This window comes from Pinus tabuliformis, chromosome X (assembly GCF_031772625.1).
Source record: "Pinus tabuliformis cultivar Carrire ecotype Pingquan chromosome X, CPIR1, whole genome shotgun sequence".
NCBI classification, from domain to species: Eukaryota; Viridiplantae; Streptophyta; class Pinopsida; order Pinales; family Pinaceae; genus Pinus; species Pinus tabuliformis.
Window position 1 is genome coordinate 839,436,848 of NC_142308.1, and position 16,016 is coordinate 839,452,863.

Below are 16,016 nucleotides of genomic sequence, written 5' to 3' on the forward strand. Positions count from 1 at the left end.
TCTTTTAGATGGAAAATATATTCTTAGTTTTTTATCTTATTCACTTGGTTCTCATCCTTTGGGTAGTTGGTGTGACTGCGAATGCAATTCCATAATAAAAATTAGAGAAGAACCTTTGCATGTCATTCCATGGCCTCATTGAAAATTATGAGAGTGAAAATTAGAGAAGACCCTCTGCTTGCCATTCCATGGCCTCATTGTAGGGGTGGAAACGACATTTAATTCACTATGGTTGGGAGGAAAATCATTCGCTCGCATCCATTCACCTTGATCTAAAATCATGGCTTAAACTAGGGCCAAGACACCCTAAAATACCCATAAGAGGCCTCTATATCTTAGGGGTTCCTATCCTTCTAATGACGCCATAATAGGCCAATAGTTCAATGGATTTCAACACAATTAGGATAAATTCAAAACTTGCACCCAACCATTCATGCTATATGACACTACTACATACTATATTCTAACATCAGAGATAAAAACGTTTTAGAAACATTTTGTTATTAAGTGGCCCATCCCCTTGATGAGGCTATAGAAGAACTTGGATACACTCTACAATTATTAATATACTTTTGGAGATGTTTTCAAAGTGTTTAGTTTATTACCTAAATGAAATTATAAACATAAACTGTGAAAAATTGTGAAACCAATATTTTTGTTTACATTCAAGTTGCAAAAATCCCAATAATTATATAAAGGTTGTTCCAAAAAAATAGAGAATTTTTTGTATATCTCCAAGTATATATGGATTTCTTGCTTCATTCCTCGTCAGCATGCCACATCGACATTTTCCACACCAGTATGTTTATCTAGTATTATTAACATCAAAAGGAAAAATTGATAACAAAGGTCTCAACCTCATTATACCCAATCCTCTAAAAAAACCAATACCCTCATATCCCCAACATGCAATATCCCATTTCTGAAGACGATAAGCTAATAACATGTAGTTAATTGACATAAATTAATTAATGTTGTGTTGTGATTTGTTAGTATCATACGTATGTGCAATATCATGCACATTTCGACCTCCTGATATTATGAGGCCTGCTCTCCCAAAAAGTGGATAAATCGAGCATCGATACGCCATCGTCATCACGGATTTCTCTAAGAATTAGTATCGTTAGTACCAAGGATAGTTCATGTGGGTTGTTTAATGGATCACTCTATACCCAAGGCCCAATAGCTTGATACTTGACAACCAAAAGTATAAAACCTCTTTATGGCCAGTTCTTCGTCACTGCTCTTGTTAGCCATGCAACCGAGGGTTGAAGCTAAGGACCTCTAAACCCTAATTTTTGAAAATTTTGATAGAGATTCCCCAAAATCCAGAAGGCTAATCCCCAAAATTAAAAAAGGGTCATCCGCAAAGTTTTATTACTTCCAATAAATAAAGGGTTCTTAAGCCTGCTCTAAGAGTCTAAAGATAATTTCAATAAATAAAAAATCTTTTAATAGTCCCTTGATGCGTCTCCTTTGTTTTTCAATATCTTACATGCCTAAAGAAAACAAACCACACAACAAAAAAATGAGTCCTTCACTATTCTAGCAATCCCCATCTACCTTCTCCTTTGTTTTATAATGCCTTGTGTATCTGAACATAACAAATTAATAGATTAAAAAAAAATCACATTAATGTTTTTAATGAAGTTCGATATATTTTAAATTTGATTTGCACATATACCTAAAAGTCCTTTTAAATTATCAAAATAATTGATATGATTAATGCATAATTTTATTATCTTAAACTTGATTATCCCATATACCTCGAGATATTTTCAAATTACCAAAGTAATATATATGTGTAATGATTAATGCTTCATTTTATTAAATAATTATTATTAATTCTAAACTCTAAATATAATAAAAAAATAGAATTTTTTTTAAATTTCCACAAAGTAATATATATGTGTAATTATTACGCCGTAAGGCAAATCCTCTGAGCATAACTCCCCTCCCCTTCTACCTGGGCGGTCCTGCGCCATTGATTTTGGTGTTAGACAATTCAAATAGCCTCAACCATGGGATTGAAGACCCTTATTACAGTTAAAATTTATAAAGGATGATCAAATCTAAAGCATATAAATACCTAGTGTAGCAAACCAGAGCCCCTCCTTCACGTTTATCATATGTTATGAAAGTGGGTATGGCTGGGGAAGTTCATTGTGAATTACCTACTCTGCTCATGAATTTGTTTAGAAATAAGACATGGATTTATCAAGAATGCAAAGACATTTTATTTTGCAGGTTATTGGAGTAAGCTTGCATGGTGTTGATCATCCACTCCATGTTCGTATTAATATTATGTTGCAAATGATCTAGAAGGATGGAGTATTTACATGGCCAAAGAATAATGCATCCTGATCTTAGACCTCTAAATGTGCTAATAGAGTCGAGTAGTATAAATGATTTCAGAGATGAAGGGCATTGTAGGGTCAATATTTTTAACATGGGGGTGGTTGGATTGAAGCTTAGTAACGAGGAGCTTCTATTAGATTCTTGGCCATGGATGGCATCTAAATTCTATGGAGGGACTTTGAAGAGCATAACATACAAAACAAATGTCTACAACTTTGGGATGAATTGATATCAAATTCTCATTGGCAAGCAACCCTTTGAGGAATTTGGGTTTGGAAACAACAAGGTGTGTGAGATTCTAAAGGTGGAATGAAGGCATGTTTGGCCTTCATCCTATCCCTTCATGTTGGATGACTATATTAGTAAATGTTGGGACATTGATCCGGAAGGTCGACCTCATATTCATGAAGTCTCAAGAACTTTTTATTTAAAGAAAAATCATAGCCCATCCTTAATCGATACTAATATTCCCTTTTGTTTTACACAAATTTCCTTCTAGAAATACCCCAGCCTCAAGGAAAGGATGAGAAGTGCAAAACCCTAAAAACTTAACCGTAGTCATTACTAGTGGAGCCAAAAAGGCAAAAATAAGAGGAATCTGGTAAATGCATTTTTAGGGCGAAATAAAAAAAAGAATTGTTTTCTAAGATGGTATAGACAAAAAGTCCCTTTTAAGAAGAAGGTAGGAAGTGACTTGAATGACTCCAACACTGACATTGTAGGAAAGGCTTCAGGGTTCAATAATTTTTAATTCTAGAAGTATTTTTTTGTGCCCCTGTCAAGGAACTTGTCTGTGATGTAAATGTTTGTGTGATTGTTCTATTTACAGAAAAATTGGTGGATCTTTTCAAGAAATATGGAGATATTATAGATTCGGTGATAATGAAAGATTGTGGAACCGGACACCCTCGTGGTTTTGGGTTTGTGACTTATTCGAATCCTTCAATTGTAGATGTTATTATGAAAGACACACATACATTGGATGGAAGAATGGTGAGTTCCATTTTCTTTTTTATATCATTTTTGTTCAAACCTTAAATTTGGGATATGGCATATTGGTTGGCTCATGAACATTTTGATCATCTTGGGTTTTGTCTTTATCTTTACTGCTTGTGAGTATTTAGCATATTTATGAGTATTTATTTGTGTATCAAAATGAGTATTTAAGATACTTTTTTCTGTTATGTGTGTTGCTTATAGGTTGAGATTAAACTTTCTATTCCAAGAGAAAGCATGGACTTAATCAAGGGTCCAAAGACAATTAAATTGTTTGTTTGTTGCAAATGGTAAGCATTCTATTCACTTTCTAGTTTTAAACACCAATAAAAATGTCTCAAGTTGTTTATGGGTTATCTTTTTAATTGTGGTAGAGGATTTAACTAATTATTTCAAGAAATATGGAAATGTTGTTACAGTCACAAATTATGCAAGATCACAACACTTGTCAATCTCGATGATTTGGATTTGTGACTTTTTCCATAGTGAGCAAACTATTGAAGAAATCCTTACCCTAGGAAAGACTCATGAGTTTGATGGCAAGGAGGTGAGTATTGTTATTTTGTGTTTTATGCTTGCATTTCCCTACGAGTTAGCCCAATATTTAATACTCCTTTTGTCATCTTAGGTTGTGTTAGAGCCTAGATTTACCTCAGGCTGAAAAGGTAGGATCCAGGGCCAACATCAAACCACACTCAGCCTCGTAGCTAGCCCTACGAGGACAGGAGAGGGCTCTCTTCGGGTCAATCTCAACAAAAGATGATCTATGGGGCTTGAGATGACTGAAATATAAAATAATTTTAGGCTAGGTATGAAGTACAAGGATTTTATGTGATTTTTTGGGGGTTTTATTGGAATCAAGGGAAAGGCAGATTTTGGGGTGCGGGGATTGAGGCTCAGTTCTGCAGAGATCTTGATGGGGCAAGGTATGCAACCTTTTTGGCACTTGAATTTTAATGAGATGGAGGGAAAAGACAGTTGAGGTGTTGAAGAGGGCAAGGGAAATCATGAATCCTCCTCAAACAGCTGAAAACATCAAACAACTAAAGCAAACCTCAAGTAGAGCATTGCACTTTCAATGAATTCTACTTACACTCTTGTTCACTTAGTTCAGAAGAAATAAGATAGATGATGGCATACATAAAAAAAAATTCACAATTACAAAGAGAAGCACTGTACCAATACAAATTGCCACATGAATCCCAAAGAGTGCTGCAAATCCTGGTCTCAATTCCTTAGCCAAAATACTGAAAATGAATGTACAATGAAGCTCAAAGCTTTCTCAAGAGTCCAACCATGATAATGACTGAAAAACAACATAATATAGACAAACATAGGTCATCCTTGCCTCTAGGGGTCGAGCTCATGAGTTTAGGAGCTGATCCAACTAATTCTAAACTGAGAACTAGAAACTAGGCAACATAACAACATGCCTCTAAAAATAAAGAAACCGATCCATTCAGTTTGAAACAACCTCTAAACTGATGAATCTACCTCTACAAGTGAAAATCCAACATATTTACATCATAATCCATCAAATTTCATCAAATTAGATCATAAATTTGCCATTAGGAAAGTGAAAAAGTCAAACTAGGCGAAGCTGGGCGAAAAAGAGAGCAAAACTTGGTCAAACTGGCAATTTTTCCTCTATGCGCCGCCCCTGATTCTCTATGCATAGTGCCTGTTTGGACCCACTTTTGGAGGCCTTCCCGATGTCCAAATGAGCTCTAGGTGTGCTTGCTAGAAATATCTACCTGTCTACTTTCCAATCCAAGTGGAATTTTTCAATTTTGCCTCTATTTTCCCCTCCAAAAGTCCATTCTCCCAACACTACTTCCTGTGTGTCAAAATAGGGGCAGTGAGGTCATTTTTTGAGTGTTTTTTGACCTTTTGAGGGCTCAAAACCTGCCCAAATTTCTTGGCCATAGGTAGGCAAGCATAACTTTCCATGAAAAATCCAGAAATGCAAAGTTTTTGTGATTTAGAGCCCTCTAGCAAAAGCGAGTGCCATGTGGCGCGGCGCATAGGGAGAAAAACTCTGTTTTTGTGCCAAAAATTTACAAAAATGCAAAAATTGCTCCAAATTTCTTGAAATTTGGGCTGAGTCTTCTATATTAAGTGCTTTGATGGGCCAAGGAAGCCTCAGCCAAGATTTGAAGTCCTTCATCCTCTTTTTGCCTTTTTGATGCTCTCTTTAGCTTTGCTTTCAAATTCCTGATTCTGATTCTTGCTTTGCACACCAAGTTCCGAGACAAATAATGATATGACAAGTTTTTGAGCATATTCTTCTCATTGACGGCCTTCTCTAGTTTCCTCTCCAAGTGGATGTTGGCTCTTTCAAGCCATGACTCCCTATCTGCATTGATCTCTTGCTCCAATGAAGTGAACTCTATCCTCCTCCTTCGAGCACTTTGGCGGTTTTGCCGAATGTTCTGTAACTCCATCACCACCTGCTGATCTTCAAGCTGCTTGTTCCTCTGCTCCAAATACTGCATAGTCCACTGGGCTCTATCCAAGTTGGTGGACAAGGCATCAATGTTCGCCTGCTGCTCCTTGATGATCTGTCTAAGATTTTCACTTTGTGGGCCCATGTCAGTATCATCACCCTCAATGAGGATGAAATCAGTCTCTCGCTCACCTGATGGTCCTTCCTCCTGTAGAGGCCTCTTGCCTTGGTCCTGAACTTGCTGTGCTGATGGAGGAAACGAGGTCCCTTCCACCCCGGGTGGAGATAACACTCGCTTCGCTGTTGCAAACAACCGTCTAGTGCCTCTCTGATAAGAGATGAACACCGGCACACTAGCGGTCTCATGGCCCTGCTAATAAGAAGGTCCACCTGTCTCGTGCCCAACCTCTAAAGGTCCCTGTGAAGCTCTGAAAAACTCATGAGAGATGAAGTCATCCCATGTGATGCCCTGTAAACCAAGCTGATGAATGACCACAATTTTGATGAGAGCAAAATGATAAAGACTGTTAAACTGCTGCTGAGGGGTCTTGTGCTGCACAAGGGTGGTCATCCTTTCTATGTTTCGACATATGAAATAAGGAATGTTCATCATCTGTACCCAAGTGAAATGCATCAACAGCCTGATGTGATAAGCATACAAGCGGGAGAACCAGCCCTCATAGGTGAAATACTTCATGATGAGTTTCATTAAAGGAGCATACTCATCCTTGAGAAACCGAAAAGGAAACACTCTCTTAAGCTGCCTCAGAAAACCAGGTTTGATGTATGGTTCATAGTGTTTCCAGTCAATCTTCTGTCTCTTATTCCATGGTTCTCCAATGTTTGGTATGTCAGTTGCCAATGAAATGGTTTCTGGTGTTAATGTGAAAGCAACACTAGCAAGAGTGGCTTGATCACCATGCAAATGCAACACAAATAAGCGGGCCAACTCACGATGAAACTGAATATGAGCAACCTTCTCGTAGAATTCATAGCATGACTGATGCCGGAAACAAAATAGGGCAAGAGGGCGGACCTGCAACTTGGTAAGAGTGGTAGGTTCTTCTTTGATATGTCTTCCACCTTTATGATGCCTCCTGGGTGCATGTCCCTCTATGGGTGAATCACTTTGGGTCTCTTCTTCATAATCATATGAAGGATCAGATGCCATAACTATTGATAGAAAAATTGGCTTGGAGAAATAGGTGATGATGTGTCAAAACTGTGTTGGATTGCCTTTGATGATTGTTTGACCTCTGCTACCAAGGGAAAACAGTGAATAAGGTACTGTTAGGAGAGGGAAAAATAATGGGAATTTTGGGACTGTTGGGATAGATTTAGTTAGGGAAAATATGGGATGTTTGGAAGATTTTGTATAAGGTTAGGGTTTAGGATTTTATAATAGGAAATTTGGGAAAGGGAACTTGGAATAGGGGATTAGTGAATTTAGGGGGTAGGGGAACCTAGGGGACCATGAAAACAGGGAAAAATGGTGTAAGGGAATGATGGAGGGAAGATGAACTTGGTAGCAAAATAGTTGATCAAACCCTAGGCAGCAATTTTTGTTTGAGGAATTTGTAATGGTAGGGTTTGATTATTTGTTAAAACATTCACCACATCAACCATCATAACATCAACACCAAACTTGGATAAACAACAGAGGTGAAGCTCAACCTACTTGGAACAAGGCAAATTCGTGCGATTTTTGGCAATTGGAGGTCGTCCTGGTGCTTTTCGGGCTTCCTGGATGTATGCGCCGCGTAGCACGCCCAATGCGTTGTGCCTCACCAATGCGCTGTGCCCGTGTTAAAATGAATTGCAGACTAAGGCCCAGTGCACCGCACCGGTCGATTTGGAGCGAATTTCACCCAAAACTCCCACAATCACTTTGCTTCGTTTTCTCTTGGCTCTTGGAGTGAAAATGAGTTTCAAACACTTGGAGGAATGACTTATCCATGAGCTTTTCAAATTTAATTTGCCAAAACCCACTTTTATAATGTTTTTCCAATAACTTTATTTACAAACTCTGTTTTTTGGACTTTTCACCTCTTTTTAGCTTTGCAATGAACCATATGACCTGAGCTTTGCTTGCTTTGCAGGTGTTGGAGCTTTTTAGGCTAAGGGAAGAAACCAAGGTGCAGATGAAAGAATTTACAATGAGGAAAACAAAATTTCCATGATTTTGTACAATAAATACTAAATACTCTGTTTTTTTCTCAAAACAGAGTTTTGAGGAAAAACACAATTTCGAACACTCGACAATGAAATTTATTGATGGTGAAACCTCCTCATGGCCTGCTGGCAATTATTGGACATTTTAACACATTTTTTGACGAAACCCTAATGAAACCCTAGACCTAATTGACCATGAAACCCTAAAGACAACTTTTTCAATTTTCAAGATAAAAATAAGACTGTGTGTGTTTCTAAATGAACAAACATGAGCCAGCAGGTAGATAACATGAGGGAAACTGGAGGAATTCCACTGCCGTCAGATGGTCTATGTGCCTAATGGAATGCAAATGACTGGGCGAGACACCTAACATGAAATGCAACGAGAGGATTTGATCTCTGACGAAGGGATGACAATACCAACTCTAACATTGGCTCCAATGGGGATGGTAGCTCCTTGGAGGTGCCAAGAACTACAAATCTCTGGGAAAGCAGGCAGTGCCTTCGTCCATTGGGCTATGGAGTCAATAACTTCAAAACACCCAAAAACCAATTACTATGAAACTTTGACTCAAGACTCATAGTTGAACTGACTAATCCAAAACTGAAACAAGACTCTCAAAAGCTGAAACTGGACACTTAGCTGAAACTATCTTTAAACTGACTGAAACAAAAAATGACTCAAGACTGACTTAACTGAAACAAGTACTTACAAAGCTTTTAAATGGCAGCAGACCATCGAGATTTGAGAACTTCAAATCCTGATGACAACCACTTGCCTACTGATGAAATATGTACAATCATGTGTAGTGAGCCTTCCAATGTAACCAATCCAACAAATGGCTACTCAATGAAATTCTGCTCTCACTTTCCCCGAGCAGGCAGAACGATGTACATGTAGGCAACTCACAATAACCATTGAAACCAAGGCTTATGATAACGAACCAGGCAACATTTATCTTTTCTAATGCTTGCAAAAGAATGCCGAAGGGATCTTGAAAATCCTGAAGCACTAGCTTGGCTTGAGATCCAGCAGCAAAAACACAAGTACTCCCTTCATTATGATCTGAAAGAACAATTGATTGCCGAGTGATAGGAAGGCATAGAGAGGGATAAGCTTCTGCCATCTGAGTGTTAGCTATAAATTCCTTGACGATGAGAAATTCTAGCATATTGTCTCTCTCAAGCTCATATTCCTCAACTTCATGGTCTAGGTCATTCTTAAATAGAAAACAATCTTCAAGATTATCAAACATGACAGCCTTATCATCTTCATGAAAGAAAACATTATCTGTTTTCTGATCTATAAAGCTAATTACAAGACTGTCATCATTTTCAAAAGAGGAAGAAGTTTCACCAACACCGTCTTGACCATGTGCACACTGCAGACCTGCATTAGCTTTGGCTGTAACCTGACCTTTCAAGAGTCGATCTATCTCATCTTCAGACAGAGGAGATAATACTTTCTGTTTTGTTTTGCTCAAGTGATTATTGTCTTCTTGAAATAACATTTCAAAACATGAAAAACCTGAATGACAATCCTCATTTCCCTGATCTTCTGAAATTTGAAAACATTGTTGATCATCTTCATATGACATGGCAATCAAATTATCCAAATTATCATTTACCACTGAGTTATCAAAAGAAGATTTTTCACTTACTTGAACAAAGATCTCATCTTGTTTTTCATGAACTGACTGGATTACCTCCTCATGAAGGCTTTGTTCTAACGAAATGAGAACACTTGGGTCAATAACTCTATCTTCTTCTTTCCAGATGATCTCAACAGCAGAGCTCTCCTTAATGGAATTCAGACCAAGGTACTCTTGATCATCACGATCTGAATCTAGATCTGAAATAGCTGACTTGACTTTATCACATTCTGAAATTGAAACTTGACTTCCCTGCATACTGTCTTCTTCTATGGACAGATCTGAAATAAAACCTTCTCTTTCAACAATTTCCACTGTACTAAGATCTTGATCCTGCTGCAAATTTTCCTGATCATCTTGATAAGTATCACTCTCTTTATGCTGCTGAAATGGATTTTCATACAGGGCTTCCATGATCTCATCATCCATGAAGTCATCATCTTCATAAACTTTCTCAAGATGTTCAATAAAACTATAAACATGTTTGCAACAATTCTAAACTAGATTTAATGATGGATAAGATTCTTTATACCTTTCAAAGAACATGGTATGAAAATCTTTCAAACAGTAAATACAAGCAGGTGGAAAACTTTCATACCAAGATCGGGCTTCACCTTCCAGAGTGGCCATGAATATCTTCATCAAGCAATCTTCAGGAAAATCAACCTTCAACTTGCGAATATGTATGTGAAATCTAACCAGATGTAAAGCAGCATCATTCCTATTATCATCTTTAAACATAGGCAAATTCCTTTGCCAATTTACCTTTGGAATTTTATTTGGAAAACCTGGAATGTGATCTCGGCTCATGGGAGCATACCGTCGAGCAAGCAAATCCATTTTGATAACAATGAATTGACCAAGAAATTCTTCAGGCTACTGATTCTTGAAGAGTAGAGTCGCCATAAAAATTCGGAACCTTGGGATTCTTTGACACTGGAGTCGCCAGGTGAATGATTTCAGCCTTCATATGTGTATGACTGTTGTCCACCATCAAAAATCAGATCTAACTTGATACATGTACTGGGGCGATTTACAAGTCAGATGCTTCATTTATAAGACTATACCGGAGATTGACTGAAGCAGCTTTTATCTACTTGCGCTAATGTAAAGCAAAAGCATTTCGAAGGCTACCTGGCTAATCTTCAGACCCGTATGTAGTTTATAAAATGAAGAACAATAACAAACAAACAATCTCTTCCCTAGTGTGGTTGCCACTATGTTAGAGCCTAGATTTGCCTCAGGCTGAAAAGGTAGGATCCAGGGCCAACATCAAACCACGCTCAACCTCGTAGCTAGCCCTACGAGGACAAGAGAGGGCTCTCTTTGGTTCAATCTCAAAAAAAGATGATCTATGGGGCTTGAGATGACTGAAATATAAACTAATTTTAGGCTAGGTATGAAGTACAAGGATTTGATGTGATTTTTTGGGGGTTTTGTTGGAATTAAGGGAAAGGCAGATTTTGGGGTGCGGGGATTGAGGCTCAGTTCTGCAGAGATCTCGATGGGGCAAGGTAGGCAACCATTTTGGCACTTAAATTTTAATGAGATGGATGGAAAATATAGTTGAGGTGTTGAAGAGGGCAAGGGAAATCATGAATTATCCTCAAACAGCTGAAAACATCAAACAACTAAAGCAAACCTCAAGTAGAGCATTGCACTTTCAATGAATTCTACTTACACTCTTGTTCGCTTAGTTCAGAAGAAATAAGATAGATGATGGCATACATAAAAAAAATTCACAATTACAAAGAGAAGCACTGTACCAATACAAATTGCCACATGAATCCCAAAGAGTGCTGCAAATCCTGGTCTCAATTCCTTAGCCAAAATACTGAAAATGAATGTACAATAAAGCTCAAAGCTTTCTCAAGAGTCCAACCATGCTAATGACTAAAAAACAACATAATATAAACAAACATAGCTCATCCTTACCTCTAGGGGTCGAGCTCATGAGTTTAGGAGCTGATCCAACTGATTTTAAATTGAGAACTAGAAACTAGGCAACATAACATCATGCCTCTAAAAACAAGGAAACTGATCCATTTAGTTTGAAACAACCTCTAAACTGATGAATCTACCTCTACAAGTGAAAATCCAATATATTTACATCATAATCCATCAAATTTCATCAAATTACATCATAAATTTTCCATTAGGAAAGTGAAAAAGCCAAACTAGGCGAAGCTGGGCGAAAAACAAAGCAAAACTTGGTCAAACTGGCAATTTTTCCTCTATGCGCCGCACCTGATTTGCTATGCGTAGCGCTTGTTTGGACCCACTTTTGGAGGCCTTCTCGATGTCCAAATGAGCTCCAGGTGTGCTTGCTGGAAAGGTCTGCCTGTCTACTTTCCAACTCAAGTGGAATTTTCAATTTGGCTTCCATTTTCCCCTCAAAAGGTCCATTCTCCCAACACTACTTCCTGTGTGTCAAAATAAGGGCAGTGAGGTCATTTTTTGAGTTTTTTTACCTTTTGAGGGCTCAAAACCTGCCCAAATTTCTTGGCCATAGGTAGGCAAGCATAACCTTCCATGAAAAATCCATAAATGCATTTTTTTTTGTGATTTAGATCCCTCTAGAAAAAGCGAGCGCCATGTGGCGCGGCGCATAGGGAGAAAAACTCTGTTTTTTGTGCCAAAAATTTACAAAAATGCAAAAATTGCTCCAAATTTCTTGAAATTTGGGCTGAGTCTTCTCTATTAAGTGCTTTGATGGGCCAAGGAAGCCTCAACCAAGATTTGAAGTCCTTCATCCTCTTTTTTCCTTTTTGATGCTCTCTTTAGCTTTGCTTTCAAATTCCTGATTCTTGCTTTGCACACCAAGTTCCGGGACAAATAATGATATGACAAGTTTCTGAGCATATTCTTCTCATTGATGGCCTTCTCTAGTTTTCTCTCCAAGTGGATGTTGGCTCTTTCAAGCCATGACTCCCTATCTGCATTAATCTCTTACTCCAATGAAGTGAACTTTATCCTCCTCCTTCGGGCACTTTGGCGGTTTTACCGAATATTCTGTAACTCCATCACCACCTACTGATCTTCAAGCTACTTGTTCCTCTACTCCAAATATTGTATAGTCCACTGGGCTCTATCCAAGTTGGTGGACAAGGCATCAATGTCTGCCTGTTGCTCCTTGATGATCTGTCTAAGATTTGCACTTTGTGGGCCCATGTCAGTATCATCACCCTCAATGAGGATGAAATCAGTCTCTCGCTCACCTGATGGTCCTTCCTCTTGTAGAGGCCTCTTGCCTCGGTCCTGAACCTGCTATGCTAATGGAGGAAACGAGGCCCCTTCCACCCCGGGTGGAGATAACACTCGCTTTGCTGCTGCAAACAACCGTCTAGTGCCTCTCTGATAAAAGATGAACATCGGCACACTAGCGATCTCATGGCCCTGCTGATAAGAAGGTCCACCTGTCTCGTGCCCAACCTATGAAGGTCCCTGTGAAGCTCTGAAAAACTCACGAGAGATGAAGTCATCCCATGTGATGCCCTGTAAACCAAGCTAATGAACGACCACAATTTTGATGAGAGCAAAATGATAAAGACTGTTAAACTGCTACTGAGGGGTCTTGTGCTGCACAAGGGTGGTCATCCTTTCTATGTTTCGGCATATGAAATAAGGAATGTTCATAATCCGTACCCGAGTGAAATGCATCAGCAGCCTGATGTGATAAGCATACAAGCGGGAGAACTGGCCCTCATAGGTGAAATACTTCATGATGAGTTTCATTAAAGGAGCATACTCATCCTTGAGAAATCGAAAAGGAAACACTCTCTTAAGCTGCCTCAAAAAACCAGGTTTGATGTATGGTTCATAGTGTTGTCGGTCAATCTTCTGTCTCTTATTCCATTGTTCTCCAATGTTTGGTATGCCGGTTGCCAATGAAATAGTTTCTGGTGTTAATGTGAAAGCAACACCAGCAAGAGTGGCTTGATCACCATGCAAATGCAACACAAATAAGCGGGCCAACTCACGATGAAACTGAATATGAGAAACCTTCTCGCAGAATTCATAGCACTGGAAACAAAAGAGGGCAAGAGGGCAGGCCTGCAACTTGGTAAGAGTGGTAGGTTCTTCTTTGATATGTCTGCCACCTCTATGATGCCTCCTGGGTGCATGTCCCTCTATGGGTAAATCACTTTGGGTCTCTTCTTCATAATCATATGAAGGATCAAATGCCATAACTACTGATAGACAAATTGGCTTGGAGAAATAGGTGCTGATGTGTCAAACTATGTTGGAATGGCTTTTTATGATTGTTTGACCTTTGCTACCAAGGGAAAACAGTGAAATAAGGGACTGTTAGGAGAGGGAAAAATAATGGGAATTTTGGGATTGTTGGGATAGATTTAGTTAGGGAAAATATGGGATGTTTGGGAGATTTTGTATAAGCTTAGGGTTTAGGATTTTATAATAGGAAATTTGGGAAAGGGAACTTGGGATAAGGGATTAGTGAATTTAGGGGGTAGGGGAACTTAGGGAACCATGAAAACAGGGAAAAATGGGGTAAGGGAATGATGGAGGGAAGATGAACTTGGTAGCAAAATAGTTGATCAAACCCTAGGCAACAATTTTTGTTTGAGGAATTTGTAATGGTAGGGTTTGATTATTTGTTAAAACATTCACCACATCAACCATCATAACATCAACACCAAACTTGGATAAACAGCAGAGGTGAAGCTCAACCTACTTGGAACAAGGCAAATTCATGCGATTTTTGGCAATTGGAGGTCGTCCTGGTGCTTTTCGGGCTTCCTGGCTATATGCGCCGCGTAGCATGCCCAATGTGCCGCACCTCACCAATGCGTCGTGCCCGTGTTAAAATGAACTGCAGACTAAGGCCCACTGTGTCGCACCTGTCGATTTGGAGCAAATTTCACCCAAAACTCCCACAATCACTTTGCTTTGTTTTCTCTTGGCTCTTGGAGTGCAAATGAGTTTCAAACACTTGGAGGAATGAATTATACATGAGCTTTTCAAATTTAATTTTCCAAAACCCACTTTTATAATGTTTTGCCAATAACTTTATTTACAAACTCTGTTTTTTGGACTTTTCACCTCTTTTTAGCTTTGCAATGAACCATATGACCTGAGCTTTGCTTGCTTTGCAGGTGTTGGAGCTTTTTAGGCTAAGGGAAGAAACCAAGGTGCGGATGAAAGAATTTACAATGAGGAAAACAAAATTTCCATGGTTTTGTACAATAAATACTAAATACTCAGTTTTTTTCTCAAAAAAGAGTTTTAAGGAAAAACACAATTTCGAACACTCGGCGATGAAATTTATTAATGGTGAAACCTCCTCATGTCCTGCTGGCAATTATTGGACATTTTAACACATTTTTTTTATGAAACCCTAATGAAACCCTAGACCTAATTGACCATGAAACCCTAAAGACAACTTTTGCAATTTTCAAGATAAAATAAAGACTGTGTGTGTTTCTAAATGAACAAACATGAGCTAGCAGGTAGATAACATGAGGGAAATTGGAGGAATGCCACTGCCGTCAGATGATCTATGCGCCTAATGGAATGCAAATGACTGGACGGGACACCTAACATGAAATGCAACAAGAGGATTTGATCTCTAATGGAGGGATGACAATACCGTCTCTAAAAGGTTGAAATCCAGAAAGCAGAACTTAAGAACTCCATGCAAGATTTCCATTCTCTTCGCTAGGGAAGATATGGCTATGGTACTGGATCTGGTAATTATGGATATGTTGATGGCTATGGAGGTTATCCTAGTGGTGGAGGTTATCCTAGTGGTGGAGGTTATCCTAGTGGTGGATATATAGGTGGGTCTTACAATTCTAGTGTGTGTTATGGTAGTTATGGAGGTGGATATGGTGCTCGAGGATATGGTGGAGGTTATGGAGGTGGATTTGGTGGTGGATATGTAGGTGGACCAAGTAGGGGGAAGGGGGGGGGGGGGTATGGTGGAGGTGGTTATGGTGGTGGACCTGTTGTTTATGATGGATATGGTATGGTGGAATGGGATATGGAGGATATTCCAACATAGGGGGCTATGGAGGCTACAATTCAGGTGGAGGTTCTAGAAGTTATGGTGGTATTCGAGGTAGTGGAAGGTATCATCCATACAATAGGTAGAACATCAAGGTTATTTGGGAGAGACCATACAATGTTTTATTTCAATATCTGAGGCTTTAAGTGGTGCCAATAATATATTGGTTGCATTTGGAACAATTTTGTTTTGTTTACATGCATTTTCCTGTCTGAATTGGAAATTTTTTGAATGAATATTCAATGGTCATTTTAATGGCCAATTATGGATCAAATACATTTCATTTCTTTGAAGTTAATTGTTGGATGTCATTTATCTGAATTTTGGTCCTTTATTCCATTCCAAATGGAATTTTATCCTGTTT

General features: G+C 38.7%; 1 pseudogene; it reads left to right on the top strand.

Moving 5' to 3' along the window:
* LOC149142361 (uncharacterized) overlaps nt 1-15,738 on the top strand; it is a 38,512-nt pseudogene extending 22,774 nt beyond the window's left edge.
* Nucleotides 15,739-16,016: the final 278 nt, after the last annotated feature.